The sequence below is a fragment of the Oncorhynchus masou genome, chromosome 17 (genome assembly GCF_036934945.1).
Source record: "Oncorhynchus masou masou isolate Uvic2021 chromosome 17, UVic_Omas_1.1, whole genome shotgun sequence".
Lineage (NCBI taxonomy): Eukaryota > Metazoa > Chordata > Actinopteri > Salmoniformes > Salmonidae > Oncorhynchus > Oncorhynchus masou.
This window is the reverse complement of record NC_088228.1, coordinates 3,625,549-3,640,683: the sequence shown is the minus strand read 5'-3', so window position 1 is coordinate 3,640,683 and position 15,135 is coordinate 3,625,549. Positions and strand designations below refer to the sequence as shown.

The following is a 15,135-nucleotide window of genomic DNA, read 5'->3' as shown; positions in this document are numbered from 1 at the left end:
CTGGTGATTCTCTGATCCACCTCTACGCAGACGACACCATTCGTGATACCTTCTTTGGACACTCCAAACGAGCTTCAATGCCATACAACTCTCCTTCCGTGGCCTCCAACTGCTCTTAAATGCAAGTAAAACTAAATGCATGCTCTTCAACCGATTGCCGCCCGCACACGCCCGCCTATCATCACTACTCTGGACGGTTCTGACTTAGAATATGTGGACAACTACACATACCAAGGTGTTTGATTAGACTGTAAACTCTCCTTTCAGACTCACATTAGGCATCTCCAATCCAAAATTAAATCTAGAATCTGCTTTCTATTTCACAACAAAGCATCGTTCACTCATGTAGCCACACATACCCTCGTACAACTGACTATCCTGCAGATCCTTGACTTTGCGATGTCATTTACAAATTAGCCTCCAACACTCTTAATCAGCTATTTGGATGCAGTCTATCACAGTGCCATCTGTTTTGTCACCAAAGCCCCATATACTACCCACCACTGCAACCTGTATGCTCTCATTGGCTGGCCATCGCTTCATATTTGTCGCCAAACCCACTGGCTCCAGGTCATCTATAAGTCTTTGCAAGGTAAAGCCCCGCCTTATCTCAGCTCACTGGTTACCACAGCAGCACCCACCCGTAGCACGTGCTCCAGCAGGTATATTTCACTGGTCACCTGCAAAGTCAATTCCTGATTTGGCCGCCTCTCCTTCCAGTTCTCTACTGCCAATGACTGGAACGAATTGCAAAAAAATCACTGAAGCTGGAGACTCATATCTCCCTCACTAACTTTAAGCACCAGCTGTCAGAGCAGCTCACAGATCACTGCACCTGTACAATGCCGATCTGTAAATATCCCATCCAGCTACCTCATCCCCATACTGTTATTTATTTATCTTGCTCCTTTGCGCCCATCTCTCTACTTGCACATTCATCTTCTACACATCTATCACTCTGTGTTTTCTTGCTATATTGTATATACTTCGCCACCAGGGCCTTTTTTTGCCTTTACCTCCCTTATCTTACCTCATTTGCTCACATTGTATATATACTTTTTTTTCTCTATTGTATTATTGACTGTATGTATGTTTACTCCATGTGTAACTCTGTGTTGTCTGTGTCACACTGCTTTGCTTTATCTTGGCCAGGTCCCAGTTTTAAATGAGAACTTGTTCTCAACTGGCCTACCTGGTTAAATAAAGGTGAAATAAATATAAATATGAATAAAAATAAATAAAACTACCACCTTGGATGGTAAACTATCTATAGCTAGCGTCGCCTAAGTTAACCTTCATTTCCCTTCCATTCACTTGTCAGGGAGAGAGGATAAGCCTTGGCTATGGAGTTGTATCAACATGCTGCTATCTAAATGTAAAAGGTTGCTTTCATCTCGAGATATCACACGTGATAACTGGTAAGAAAAGGAAAGTTATATATAGCTGTAAGAATGATAGCTTTAGGAATGATCGTCTTTAACATTTATAGTTCATGGGACTCTTGGAAAGAGATAAGAAACAATGTTTAATGTAGTTTTGTATATCGTGTCGTAAATTATTCTATTCATCGAATAATTAGTTAACGGATAAAACACATAGACCCACAGCCGTGTTAATTTAAACAGATGGTCTTTTTCATTATGTTAATTTTCCTCATTAGCGCCTGTTGACTTTCCACAGCCTCTCAGGTATGTCCGTCTCTCTGATGTCATCTGCTGTATTAAAAAACCTTGGACCCAATGAGTTGATAACCTAACACTAGTATATCTATGCCTGTATCCCAAATTACACCCTATTCCCTATATAATGCACTAGTTTTGAACTGGGCCCTAAGTGCACTATGTAGGGATTAGGGTGCCATTTGGGATTCAGAATCTGTCCTCTTCCACAGTATAAGTTCTTACCCTGCACCCAACCCAGCTCGCTGTGTCACAGCCTGTGTTGTGTTCAAACCTGGGTTCAAATACTATTCGAAATCTTTCAAATGCTTTGAGTGTTTTCCTGCCTGGAGTGTGAAATTGGCGTTGTTTAGAATTCTCTTGGTTCCATTAAACCAGGAAAGCGATATCAATCTCAGGAATTGTTTGAAAATGTTTAGAGTACTGCTTGAACCCAGGTCAGGTGCTGTGTTGTGATGTCCCTATGTGACAATAGGCCCCTGTGTCCTGTGGGAGTCCTAAATGTGTGTGTTGACGGAGGCCTGGCCTTGCTGCCTGGCTGGCTGGCTGCCTGGCCTTGCTGCCTGGCTGGCTGTGTGGCTGGCTGGCTGCCTGGCCTTGCCACCTGGCTGGCTGTGTGGCTGGCTGGCTGCCTGGCCTTGCTGCCTGGCTGTGTGGCTGGCTGGCTGCATGGCCTTGCTGCCTGGCTGGCTGTGTGACGGTGATAAGAGAGGGTGGTGACAGACTTAGCTTCCACATCGCTTCCTGCCCCATAAGCTCACAACAGATCAATCTGGAGTGAAGTTTACCCTGTCTACAGATCCACATTACATTTACATTACATTTAAGTCATTTAGCAGACGCTCTTATCCAGAGCGACTTACAAATTGGTGAATTCACCTTCTGACATCCAGTGGAACAGCCACTTTACAATAGTGCATCTAAATCATTTAAGGGGGGTGAGAAGGATTACTTTATCCTATCCTAGGTATTCCTTGAAGAGGTGGGGTTTCAGGTGTCTCCGGAAGGTGGTGATTGACTCCGCTGTCCTGGCGTCGTGAGGGAGTTTGTTCCACCATTGGGGGGCCAGAGCAGCGAACAGTTTTGACTGGGCTGAGCGGGAACTGTACTTCCTCAGTGGTAGGGAGGCGAGCAGGCCAGAGGTGGATGAACGCAGTGCCCTTGTTTGGCTGTAGGGCCTGATCAGAGCCTGGAGGTACTGCGGTGCCGTTCCCCTCACAGCTCCGTAGGCAAGCACCATGGTCTTGTAGCGGATGCGAGCTTCAACTGGAAGCCAGTGGAGAGAGCGGAGGAGCGGGGTGACGTGAGAGAACTTGGGAAGGTTGAACACCAGACGGGCTGCGGCGTTCTGGATGAGTTGTAGGGGTTTAATGGCACAGGCAGGGAGCCCAGCCAACAGCAAGTTGCAGTAATCCAGACGGGAGATGACAAGTGCCTGGATTAGGACCTGCGCCGCTTCCTGTGTGAGGCAGGGTCGTACTCTGCGGATGTTGTAGAGCATGAACCTACAGGAACGGGCCACCGCCTTGATGTTAGTTGAGAACGACAGGGTGTTGTCCAGGATCACGCCAAGGTTCTTAGCGCTCTGGGAGGAGGACACAATGGAGTTGTCAACCGTGATGGCGAGATCATGGAACGGGCAGTCCTTCCCCGGGAGGAAGAGCAGCTCCGTCTTGCCGAGGTTCAGCTTGAGGTGGTGATCCGTCATCCACACTGATATGTCTGCCAGACATGCAGAGATGCGATTCGCCACCTGGTCATCAGAAGGGGAAAGGAGAAGATTAATTGTGTGTCGTCTGCATAGCAATGATAGGAGAGACCATGTGAGGTTATGACAGAGCCAAGTGACTTGGTGTATAGCGAGAATAGGAGAGGGCCTAGAACAGAGCCCTGGGGGACACCAGTGGTGAGAGCGCGTGGCGAGGAGACAGATTCTCGCCACGCCACCTGGTAGGAGCGACCTGTCAGGTAGGACGCAATCCAAGCGTGGGCCGCGCCGGAGATGCCCAACTCGGAGAGGGTGGAGAGGAGGATCTGATGGTTCACAGTATCGAAGGCAGCCGATAGGTCTAGAAGGATGAGAGCAGAGGAGAGAGAGTTAGCTTTAGCAGTGCGGAGCGCCTCCGTGATACAGAGAAGAGCAGTCTCAGTTGAATGACTAGTCTTGAAACCTGACTGATTTGGATCAAGAAGGTCATTCTGAGAGAGATAGCGGGAGAGCTGGCCAAGGACGGCACGTTCAAGAGTTTTGGAGAGTAAAGAAAGAAGGGATACTGGTCTGTAGTTGTTGACATCGGAGGGATCGAGTGTAGGTTTTTTCAGAAGGTGTGCAACTCTCGCTCTCTTGAAGACGGAAGGGACGTAGCCAGCGGTCAGGGATGAGTTGATGAGCGAGGTGAGGTAAGGGAGAAGGTCTCCGGAAATGGTCTGGAGAAGAGAGGAGGGGATAGGGTCAAGCGGGCAGGTTGTTGGGCGGCCGGCCGTCACAAGAAGCGAGATTTCATCTGGAGAGAGAGGGGAGAAACCTTAACCATAAGTGGAGAAAATGCAAAACTGATCTAAGATCAGTGTCTCAGGGCAACGTCAACCTACTGTACATCACAATAGACTAATCCCCTTTCTCTGAATCCCTCATCCTTCACCATGGAATGGGCACTGGTACAATCCTGTTGGGATTTGTTTCCATTTCCAAGGGATTTGTTGGAAATGGAAACGCCCTCTCTACTTGCTTAGACCAATCCCATGCGTTTAGATCGCAGAGGGGGAGTGAACGGCCAATCCCCTGCGTTTAGATCGTCGAGGGGGAGTGAACGGCCAATCCCATGCGTTTAGATCGTCGAGGGGGAGTGAACGGCCAATCCCATGCGTTTAGAGGGGGAGTGAACGGCCAATCCCATGCGTTTAGAGGGGGAGTGAACGAGTGTACACTTCAGGGGGAAGATGGAGGAGATAGAGAAAGGAAATTTGGCTAATGGAATCAAATCTAATGTTATTGGTCCATACACATATTTAACAGATGTTATTGGTCCATACACATTTTTAACAGATGCTATTGGTCCATACTTATATTTAACAGATGTTATTGGTCCAGACACATATTTAACAGATGTTATTGGTCCACACACATATTTATCAGATGTTATTGGTCCATATTTAACAGATGTTATTGGTCCATATTTAACAGATGTTATTGGTCCATATTTGACAGATGTTATTGGTCCATACACATATTTATCAGATGTTATTGGTCCATATTTAACAGATGTTATTGGTCCATATTTAACAGATGTTATTGGTCCAGACACATATTTATCAGATGTTATTGGTCCATATTTAACTTCTTGAAACTCCCCAACCCGGATCCGGGTTTGTGACTAAAGCCTCAGGCTCATTAGCATAACGCAACGTTAACGATTTCTGAAAATCGCAAATAAAATTAAAATAATGCGTTTGCTCTCAAGCTTAGCCTTTTCTTAACAACACTGTCAATGAGGAGAGTCTCAGTCACATACCAAATGCGCAGTGTTTCCTGAAAGCGTCTGTGTGTAGGAGAAATCGTTCCGTTTTCTACATTGCGTCTGGCTACCGAAACGAACCGAAAATGCAGTCACCTACAACGTGAAACTTTTTCCGGATTAACTACATAATATCGACCGAAACATGGCAAACGTTGTTTGGAATCAATCCTCAAGGTGTTTTTTCACATATCTCTTCATTGACATGCAGTTCGTGGAAGCTTGCTTTCCTCTCTGTGTCCCATGGAAAAATACTGGCAGGTGACTTTTGCGCACCAATTTCGGCGCAGGACACCGGGCGGACACGTGGTAAATGTGGTCTGTTATGGTCAATCTTCCAATGATCTGCCCACAAATACGTCACAATGCTGCAGACACCTTGGGGAAACGACAGAAAGGGCAGGCTCGTTCCTCTTGCGTTCACAGCCATATAAGGAGATAATGAAAAACAGAGCCTCAAAAATCCTTGTCATTTCCTGGATGCCATCTCATCTTGGTTTTGCCTGAAGCTCACGTTTTAGGGCACGCACAGAGAAGATCTTTGTATTTCTGGACACGTCAGAGTGTTTTCTTTCGAACGGTAGCAATTATATGCATAGTCGAGCATCTTTTTGTGACAAAATATCTTGTTTAAAACGGGAACGTTTTTCATCCAAAAATGAAATTGCGCCCCCAGAGCATCAACAGGTTAACAGATGTTATTGGTCCAGACACATATTTATCAGATGTTATTGGTCCATATTTAACAGATGTTATTGGTCCATATTTAACAGATGTTATTGGTCCATATTTAAGATGTTATTGGTCCATATTTAGCAGATGTTATTGGTCCATATTTAACAGATGTTATTGGTCCATATTTAACAGATGCTATTGGTCACAGACACATATTTATCAGATGTTATTGGTCCATATTTAACAGATGTTATTGGTCCATATTTATCAGATGTTATTGGTCCATATTTAACAGATGTTATTGGTCCATACACATATTTATCAGATGTTATTGGTCCATACACATGGTTAGCAGATGTTATTGGTCCATACACATATTTATCAGATGTTATTGGTCCATATTTATCAGATGTTATTGGTCCATATTTAACAGATGTTATTGGTCACAGACACATATTTAACAGATGTTATTGGTCCATATTTATCAGATGTTATTGGTCCATATTTAACAGATGTTATTGGTCACAGACACATATTTATCAGATGTTATTGGTCCATATTTAACAGATGTTATTGGTCCATATTTAACAGATGTTATTGGTCACAGACACATATTTATCAGATGTTATTGGTCCATATTTAACAAATGTTATTGGTCCATATTTAACAGATGTTATTTGTCCATACACATATTTATCAGATGTTATTGGTCACATACACATGGTTAGCAGATGTTATTGGTCCATATTTAACAGATGTTATTGGTCCAGACACATATTTATCAGATGTTATTGGTCCATATTTAACAGATGTTATTGGTCCAGACACATATTTATCAGATGTTATTGGTCCATATTTAACATATGTTATTGGTCCATATTTAACAGATGTTATTGGTCCATATTTAACAGATGTTATTGGTCCATATTTAGCAGATGTTATTGGTCCATATTTAACAGATGCTATTGGTGACAGACACATATTTATCAGATGTTATTGGTCCATATTTAACAGATGTTATTGGTCCATATTTATCAGATGTTATTGGTCCATATTTAACAGATGTTATTGGTCCATACACATATTTATCAGATGTTATTGGTCCATATTTATCAGATGTTATTGGTCCATATTTAACAGATGTTATTGGTCACAGACACATATTTAACAGATGTTATTGGTCCATATTTATCAGATGTTATTGGTCCATATTTAACAGATGTTATTGGTCCATATTTAACAGATGTTATTGGTCCATACACATATTTATCAGATGTTATTGGTCACATACACATGGTTAGCAGATGTTATTGGTCCAAATTTAACAGATGTTATTGGTCCATATTTAACAGATGTTATTTGTCCATATTTAACAGATGTTATTGGTCACAGACACATATTTAACAGATGTTATTGGTCCATATTTATCAGATGTTATTGGTCCATATTTAACAGATGTTATTGGTCACAGACACATATTTAACAGATGTTATTGGTCCATATTTATCAGATGTTATTGGTCCATATTTATCAGATGTTATTGGTCCATATTTAACAGATGTTATTGGTCACAGACACATATTTAACAGATGTTATTGGTCCATATTTAACAGATGTTATTGGTCCATATTTAACAGATGTTATTGGTCCATATTTATCAGATGTTATTGGTCACATACACATGGTTAGAAGATGTTATTGGTCACACACACATGGTTATCGGATGTTATTGGTCACATACACATGGTTAGCAGATGTTATTGGTCCATATTTAACAGATGTTATTGGTCACATACACATATTTATCAGATGTTATTGGTCACATACACATATTTATCAGATGTTATTGGTCCATATTTAACAGATGTTATTGGTCCAGACACATATTTAACAGATGTTATTGGTCCATATTTAACAGATGTTATTGGTCCATATTTAACAGATGTTATTGGTCCATATTTAACAGATGTTATTGGTCCATATTTAACAGATGTTATTGGTCCAGACACATATTTAACAGATGTTATTGGTCCAGACACATATTTATCAGATGTTATTGGTCCATATTTAACAGATGTTATTGGTCCATATTTAACAGATGTTATTGGTCCAGACACATATTTAACAGATGTTATTGGTCCAGACACATATTTAACAGATGTTATTGGTCCATATTTAACAGATGTTATTGGTCCATATTTAACAGATGTTATTGGTCCATATTTAACAGATGTTATTGGTCCATATTTAACAGATGTTATTGGTCCATATTTAACAGATGTTATTGGTCCATATTTAACAGATGTTATTGGTCCAGACACATATATCCAGGGCTGGCAGTGTGAGTCTTCCCTCCAGGACACCAGGCACCACCCTCTGTAGAGCCCTGCGGTTGTGAGCGGTGGAGTTGCCGTACCAGGCGCTGATACAGCCCGACAGGAAACTTTCAGTTGTGCATCTGTAAAAAGTTGTGAGGGAAGAGAGTGAACAGAGTGAACAGGAGTAACATGGTGGGGCTGGGCGGTAACCGCGGAAACCCGGTAACCGGCGGAAACCCTTAGTGCACATGGGCTTCATCTCAATACTCTTGAGTAGCTTCCTCTACTCTCCTTGTCTCCTCCTCTTGTGTCCTATCCTTGTTTCCTTTCCTTGTCCATATGCACTGACATAACAGAACTGGGCAAGTGAAAAAAACAAAAGCTGATAATATGATCTTCTATGTCCGCTAAGCTGCTGTCTGCACCTTCGTACTGTCTGGTTTCGACTGGAAGACTGATATCAATATTGTGTTTTGGACAACCTAAGGTTACTAATTGTAAATAATCTAATGTTCTGCTTGTTGGTTGTTATTGGTCCATATTTAACATATGTTATTGGTCCATATTTAACAGATGTTATTGGTCCATATTTAACAGATGTTATTGGTCCATATTTAGCAGATGTTATTGGTCCATATTTAACAGATGCTATTGGTGACAGACACATATTTATCAGATGTTATTGGTCCATATTTAACAGATGTTATTGGTCCATATTTATCAGATGTTATTGGTCCATATTTAACAGATGTTATTGGTCCATACACATATTTATCAGATGTTATTGGTCCATATTTATCAGATGTTATTGGTCCATATTTAACAGATGTTATTGGTCACAGACACATATTTAACAGATGTTATTGGTCCATATTTATCAGATGTTATTGGTCCATATTTAACAGATGTTATTGGTCCATATTTAACAGATGTTATTGGTCCATACACATATTTATCAGATGTTATTGGTCACATACACATGGTTAGCAGATGTTATTGGTCCAAATTTAACAGATGTTATTGGTCCATATTTAACAGATGTTATTTGTCCATATTTAACAGATGTTATTGGTCACAGACACATATTTAACAGATGTTATTGGTCCATATTTATCAGATGTTATTGGTCCATATTTAACAGATGTTATTGGTCACAGACACATATTTAACAGATGTTATTGGTCCATATTTATCAGATGTTATTGGTCCATATTTATCAGATGTTATTGGTCCATATTTAACAGATGTTATTGGTCACAGACACATATTTAACAGATGTTATTGGTCCATATTTAACAGATGTTATTGGTCCATATTTAACAGATGTTATTGGTCCATATTTATCAGATGTTATTGGTCACATACACATGGTTAGAAGATGTTATTGGTCACACACACATGGTTATCAGATGTTATTGGTCACATACACATGGTTAGCAGATGTTATTGGTCCATATTTAACAGATGTTATTGGTCACATACACATATTTATCAGATGTTATTGGTCACATACACATATTTATCAGATGTTATTGGTCCATATTTAACAGATGTTATTGGTCCAGACACATATTTAACAGATGTTATTGGTCCATATTTAACAGATGTTATTGGTCCATATTTAACAGATGTTATTGGTCCATATTTAACAGATGTTATTGGTCCAGACACATATTTAACAGATGTTATTGGTCCAGACACATATTTATCAGATGTTATTGGTCCATATTTAACAGATGTTATTGGTCCATATTTAACAGATGTTATTGGTCCAGACACATATTTAACAGATGTTATTGGTCCAGACACATATTTAACAGATGTTATTGGTCCATATTTAACAGATGTTATTGGTCCATATTTAACAGATGTTATTGGTCCATATTTAACAGATGTTATTGGTCCATATTTAACAGATGTTATTGGTCCATATTTAACAGATGTTATTGGTCCATATTTAACAGATGTTATTGGTCCAGACACATATATCCAGGGCTGGCAGTGTGAGTCTTCCCTCCAGGACACCAGGCACCACCCTCTGTAGAGCCCTGCGGTTGTGAGCGGTGGAGTTGCCGTACCAGGCGCTGATACAGCCCGACAGGAAACTTTCAGTTGTGCATCTGTAAAAAGTTGTGAGGGAAGAGAGTGAACAGAGTGAACAGGAGTAACATGGTGGGGCTGGGCGGTAACCGCGGAAACCCGGTAACCGGCGGAAACCCTTAGTGCACATGGGCTTCATCTCAATACTCTTGAGTAGCTTCCTCTACTCTCCTTGTCTCCTCCTCTTGTGTCCTATCCTTGTTTCCTTTCCTTGTCCATATGCACTGACATAACAGAACTGGGCAAGTGAAAAAAACAAAAGCTGATAATATGATCTTCTATGTCCGCTAAGCTGCTGTCTGCACCTTCGTACTGTCTGGTTTCGACTGGAAGACTGATATCAATATTGTGTTTTGGACAACCTAAGGTTACTAATTGTAAATAATCTAATGTTCTGCTTGTTGGTTACTTCTGATTGAATGTACCGGCAGGTAGATGGACAAATTAAAAAATCTAGCCAACAAAAAAGAGCCACAGTGCTGTAACATTTTCTGTAACTTTTAGTCTTTACCAACAAAATGTGCATTTTGCATAAAATTGCCTCAACTATACTGCAAATGTATGTTACTTTTATATATCGAGGTGCTGCAAGTTCAATAATATGTCTCTCTGTCTCTTGCTCTCTCCCTCTCCCTCCCCCTCCCCATCCCCCCCTCTCCGTCTACCTCCCCCTCTCCCTCCCCCTCTCCATCTCCCTCTACCTCCCCCTCTCCATCCCCCTCCCCCTCTCCCTCTACCTCTCCCTCTACCTCCCCCTCTCCTTCACCCTTCCCCTCTCCCTCCCCCTCCCTCTCACTCCAGTCTGTTCGGCATCTCATCCATCATCCAGACTGACTGCTCCTCCACGTGGAGGATGATAGTTAACCCTGATCTGGCCTGGCACCACTTTGTTAACCCCATTATGCTGCTGCTGCTGTACTACACCCTGGCCACACTCATACGCCTCTGGCTCCAGGAACCTATAGAGGTAGGTAACACCCTGGTATCTCTCATACTCCTCTGGCTCCAGGAACCTATAGAGGTAGGTAACACCCTGGTATCTCTCCTACTCCTCTGGCTCCAGGAACCTATAGAGGTAGGTAACACCCTGGTATCTGTCATACTCCTCTGGCTCCAGGAACCTATAGAGGTAGGTAACACCCTGGTATCTCTCATACTCTGGCTCCAGGAACCTATAGAGGTAGGTAACACCCTGGTATCTGTCATACTCCTCTGGCTCCAGGAACCTATAGAGGTAGGTAACACCCTGGTATCTCTCCTACTCCTCTGGCTCCAGGAACCTATAGAGGTAGGTAACAAGATACAACCCGTAGCAACATTGAGAAAGAACCCATAGAGGTAGGTAACTTTCTCTCTCCCCCTTCCTCTCCCTCCAGTCTGTTTGAAATCTCATCCATCATCGTACACCTCTGGCTTCAGGAACCTATAGAGGTAGGTAACATCCTGCCGCTTTCAAGGAGTGGGACTCTAACCCGGACACTTATAAGAAATCCCACTATGCCCTCCGACGAACCATCAAACAGGCATCAATACAGGACTAAGATTGAATCCTACTACACCAGCTCTTTCGCTTGTCGGATGTGGCAAGGCTTGCAAACCATTACATTACAGCACAGCCGCGAGCTGCCCAGTGACACGAGCCTACCAGACGAGCGAAACTACTTCTATTCTATTCTACTTCTATACTCGAGGCAAGCAACACTGAAACATGCATGAGAGCACCAGCTGTTCCGGAAGACTGTGTGATCACGCTCTCCGTAGCCGAAGTGGGTAAGACCTTTAAACAGGTCAACATTCACAAAGCCGCAGGGCCAGACGGATTACCAGGACATGTACTCCGAGCATACGCTGATCAACTGTCAAGTGTCTTCACTGACATTTTCAACCTGTCTCTGACTGACTAAGTCTGTAATACCAACATGTTTCAACCAGACCACCATAACCTGCCTAAATGACTACCGACCCGTAGCACTCACGTCTGTAGTCATGAAGTGCTTTGAAAGGCTGGTCATGGCTCACATCAACAGCATCATCCCAGAAACCCTAGATCCACTCCAATTTGCATACCGCCCCAATAGATCCACAGAGTTTGGAACTCAGTAGTGAGTGTTGCAACCGAGGACAGACAATTTTTACACACTTCAGCACATCATAATTTGTTCTGTGAGCTTGTGTAGCCTACCACTTTGTGGCTGAGCTGTTTCCACTTCACAATTACCAATTACAGCACTTACAGTTGACCGGGGGAGCTCTAGCAGGGCAGAAATATGACAATCTGACTGGTTGGAAAGGTGGCATCTTATGACGGTGCCACGTTGAAAGTCACTGATCTCTTCAGTAAGGCCATTCTACTGCCAATGTTTGTCTATGGAGATCTCATGTCTGTGTTCTCGATTTTATACACCTGTCAGCAACTGATGTGGCTGAAGTAGCCGAATCCACTAATTTGAAGGGGTGTCCACATACTTTAGTGTGTGATATATAATATATGCCATTTAGCAGAGGCTTTGATTCAAAGCGATTTACCGTCATGCGTGCGTACTTTCAATTTATTATTATAATTTTTTTTACATATGGGTGGTCCCTGGACTCAAACCCACTATCCTGGTGTTGCAAGCACCATGCTCTACAAACCGAGCTACAGAACACCATGCTCTACAAACCGAGCTACAGAGGACCATGCTCTACAAACCGAGCTACAGAGGACCGCAGCCTATGATGCATATGAATGTTCACATGACAAGGAAAACCTCTAACCATAGTCCATATTGTGGCTGTGTTGTTCCACAGGGTTTGGTGGCAAAGTCCAAGGAGATGTCTTTTAACTACATCTCCACCCTAGACTCAGTGGAAAATGGACCGGTCCACCAGGACCTGTACTCCACCCCACAGTATGAAATGGACCAAATCAATAACATGACAGGTGAGTTTTACTGTACAAACACTGGGGCAAAAGTCTATTCTCGTAAGACACGTGCTGTGAGCAAACCCATTGTAAACATTTTGAATATACAGGCCGAGGAGATGGGACGATTTTTTATTTTATTTCACCTTTATTTATCCAGGTAGGCAAGTTGAGAACAAGTTCTCATTTACAATTGCGACCTGGCCAAGATAAAGCAAAGCAGTTCGACACATACAACGACACAGAGTTACACATGGAGCAAAACAAACATACAGTCAATAATACAGTATAAACAAGTCTATATACAATGTGAGCAAATGAGGTGAGATAAGGGAGGTAAAGGCAAAAAAAGGCCATGGTGACAAAGTAAATACAATATAGCAAGTAAAACACTGGAATGGTAGATTTGCAATGGAAGAATGTGCAAAGTAGAAATAAAAATAATGGGGTGCAAAGGAGCAAAATAAATCAATTAAATACAGTAGGGAAAGAGGTAGTTGTTTGGGCTAAAATATAGGTGGGCTATGTACAGGTGCAGTAATCTGTGAGCTGCTCTGACAGTTGGTGCTTAAAGCTAGTGAGGGAGATAAGTGTTTCCAGTTTCAGTGCTTTTTGTAGTTCGTTCCAGTCATTGGCAGCAGAGAACTGGAAGTAGAGGCGGCCAAAGAAAGAATTGGTTTTGGGGGTGACTAGAGAGATATACCTGCTGGAGCGTGTGCTACAGGTGGGAGATGCTATGGTGACCAGCGAGCTGAGATAAGGGGGGACTTTACCTAGCAGGGTCTTGTAGATGACATGGAGCCAGTGGGTTTGGCGACGAGTATGAAGCGAGGGCCAGCCAACGAGAGCGTACAGGTCGCAATGGTGGGTAGTATATGGGGCTTTGGTGACAAAACGGATTGCACTGTGATTGAAATTATAATCGGCAGCACAATTTATATTGTAATTAAAAAAAAAAAGTTATTTCTGCAAGGAGGACATTTTTTTGTAAACTGAGGCCTGGTCAAAAGTACTGCATTATATAGGGAATAGATTTGCCATTTGGGATGCACACTTTTCTCCGATATATCCTGTACTATATCACCCTGTATATACTGTACTATATCACCCTGTATATACTGAACTATGTCACCCTGTATATACTGTACTATATCACCCTGTATATACTGTACTATGTCACCCTGTATATACTGTACTATATCACCCTGTATATACTGTACTATATCACCCTGTATATTCTGTACTATATCACCCTGTATATTCTGTACTATATCACCCTGTATATACTGTACTATATCACCCTGTATATACTGTACTATATCACCCTGTATATACTGTACTATATCACCCTGTATATCCTGTATATACTGTACTATATCACCCTGTATATACTGTACTATATCACCCTGTATATACTGTACTATATAACTCTGTATATACTGTACTATATCACCCTGTATATACTGTACTATATCACCCTGTATATACTGAACTATATCACCCTGTATATAATGTACTATATCACCCTGTATATAATGTACTATATCACCCTGTATATACTGAACTATATCACCCTGTATATACTGTACTATATCACCCTGAATATACTGAACTATGTCACCCTGTATATACTGTACTATGTCACCCTGTATATACTGTACTATATCACCCTGTATATCCTGTACTATATCACCCTGTATATACTGTATTATATCACCCTGTATATACTGTACTATGTCACCCTGTATATACTGAACTATGTCACCCTGTATATACTGTACTATATCACCCTGTATATACTGTACTATGTCACCCTGTATATACTGTACTATATCACCCTGTATATACTGTACTATATCACCCTGTATATTCTGTACTATATCACCCTGTATATACTGTACTATATCACCCTGTATAGTCTGTACTATATCACCCTGTATATA

The 15,135-nt window shown here is 41.8% G+C and overlaps 1 pseudogene; it reads left to right on the top strand.

The window, feature by feature from the left end:
• LOC135558083 (piezo-type mechanosensitive ion channel component 2-like) overlaps positions 1-15,135 on the top strand; it is a 243,148-nt pseudogene that overhangs the window by 50,637 nt on the left and 177,376 nt on the right.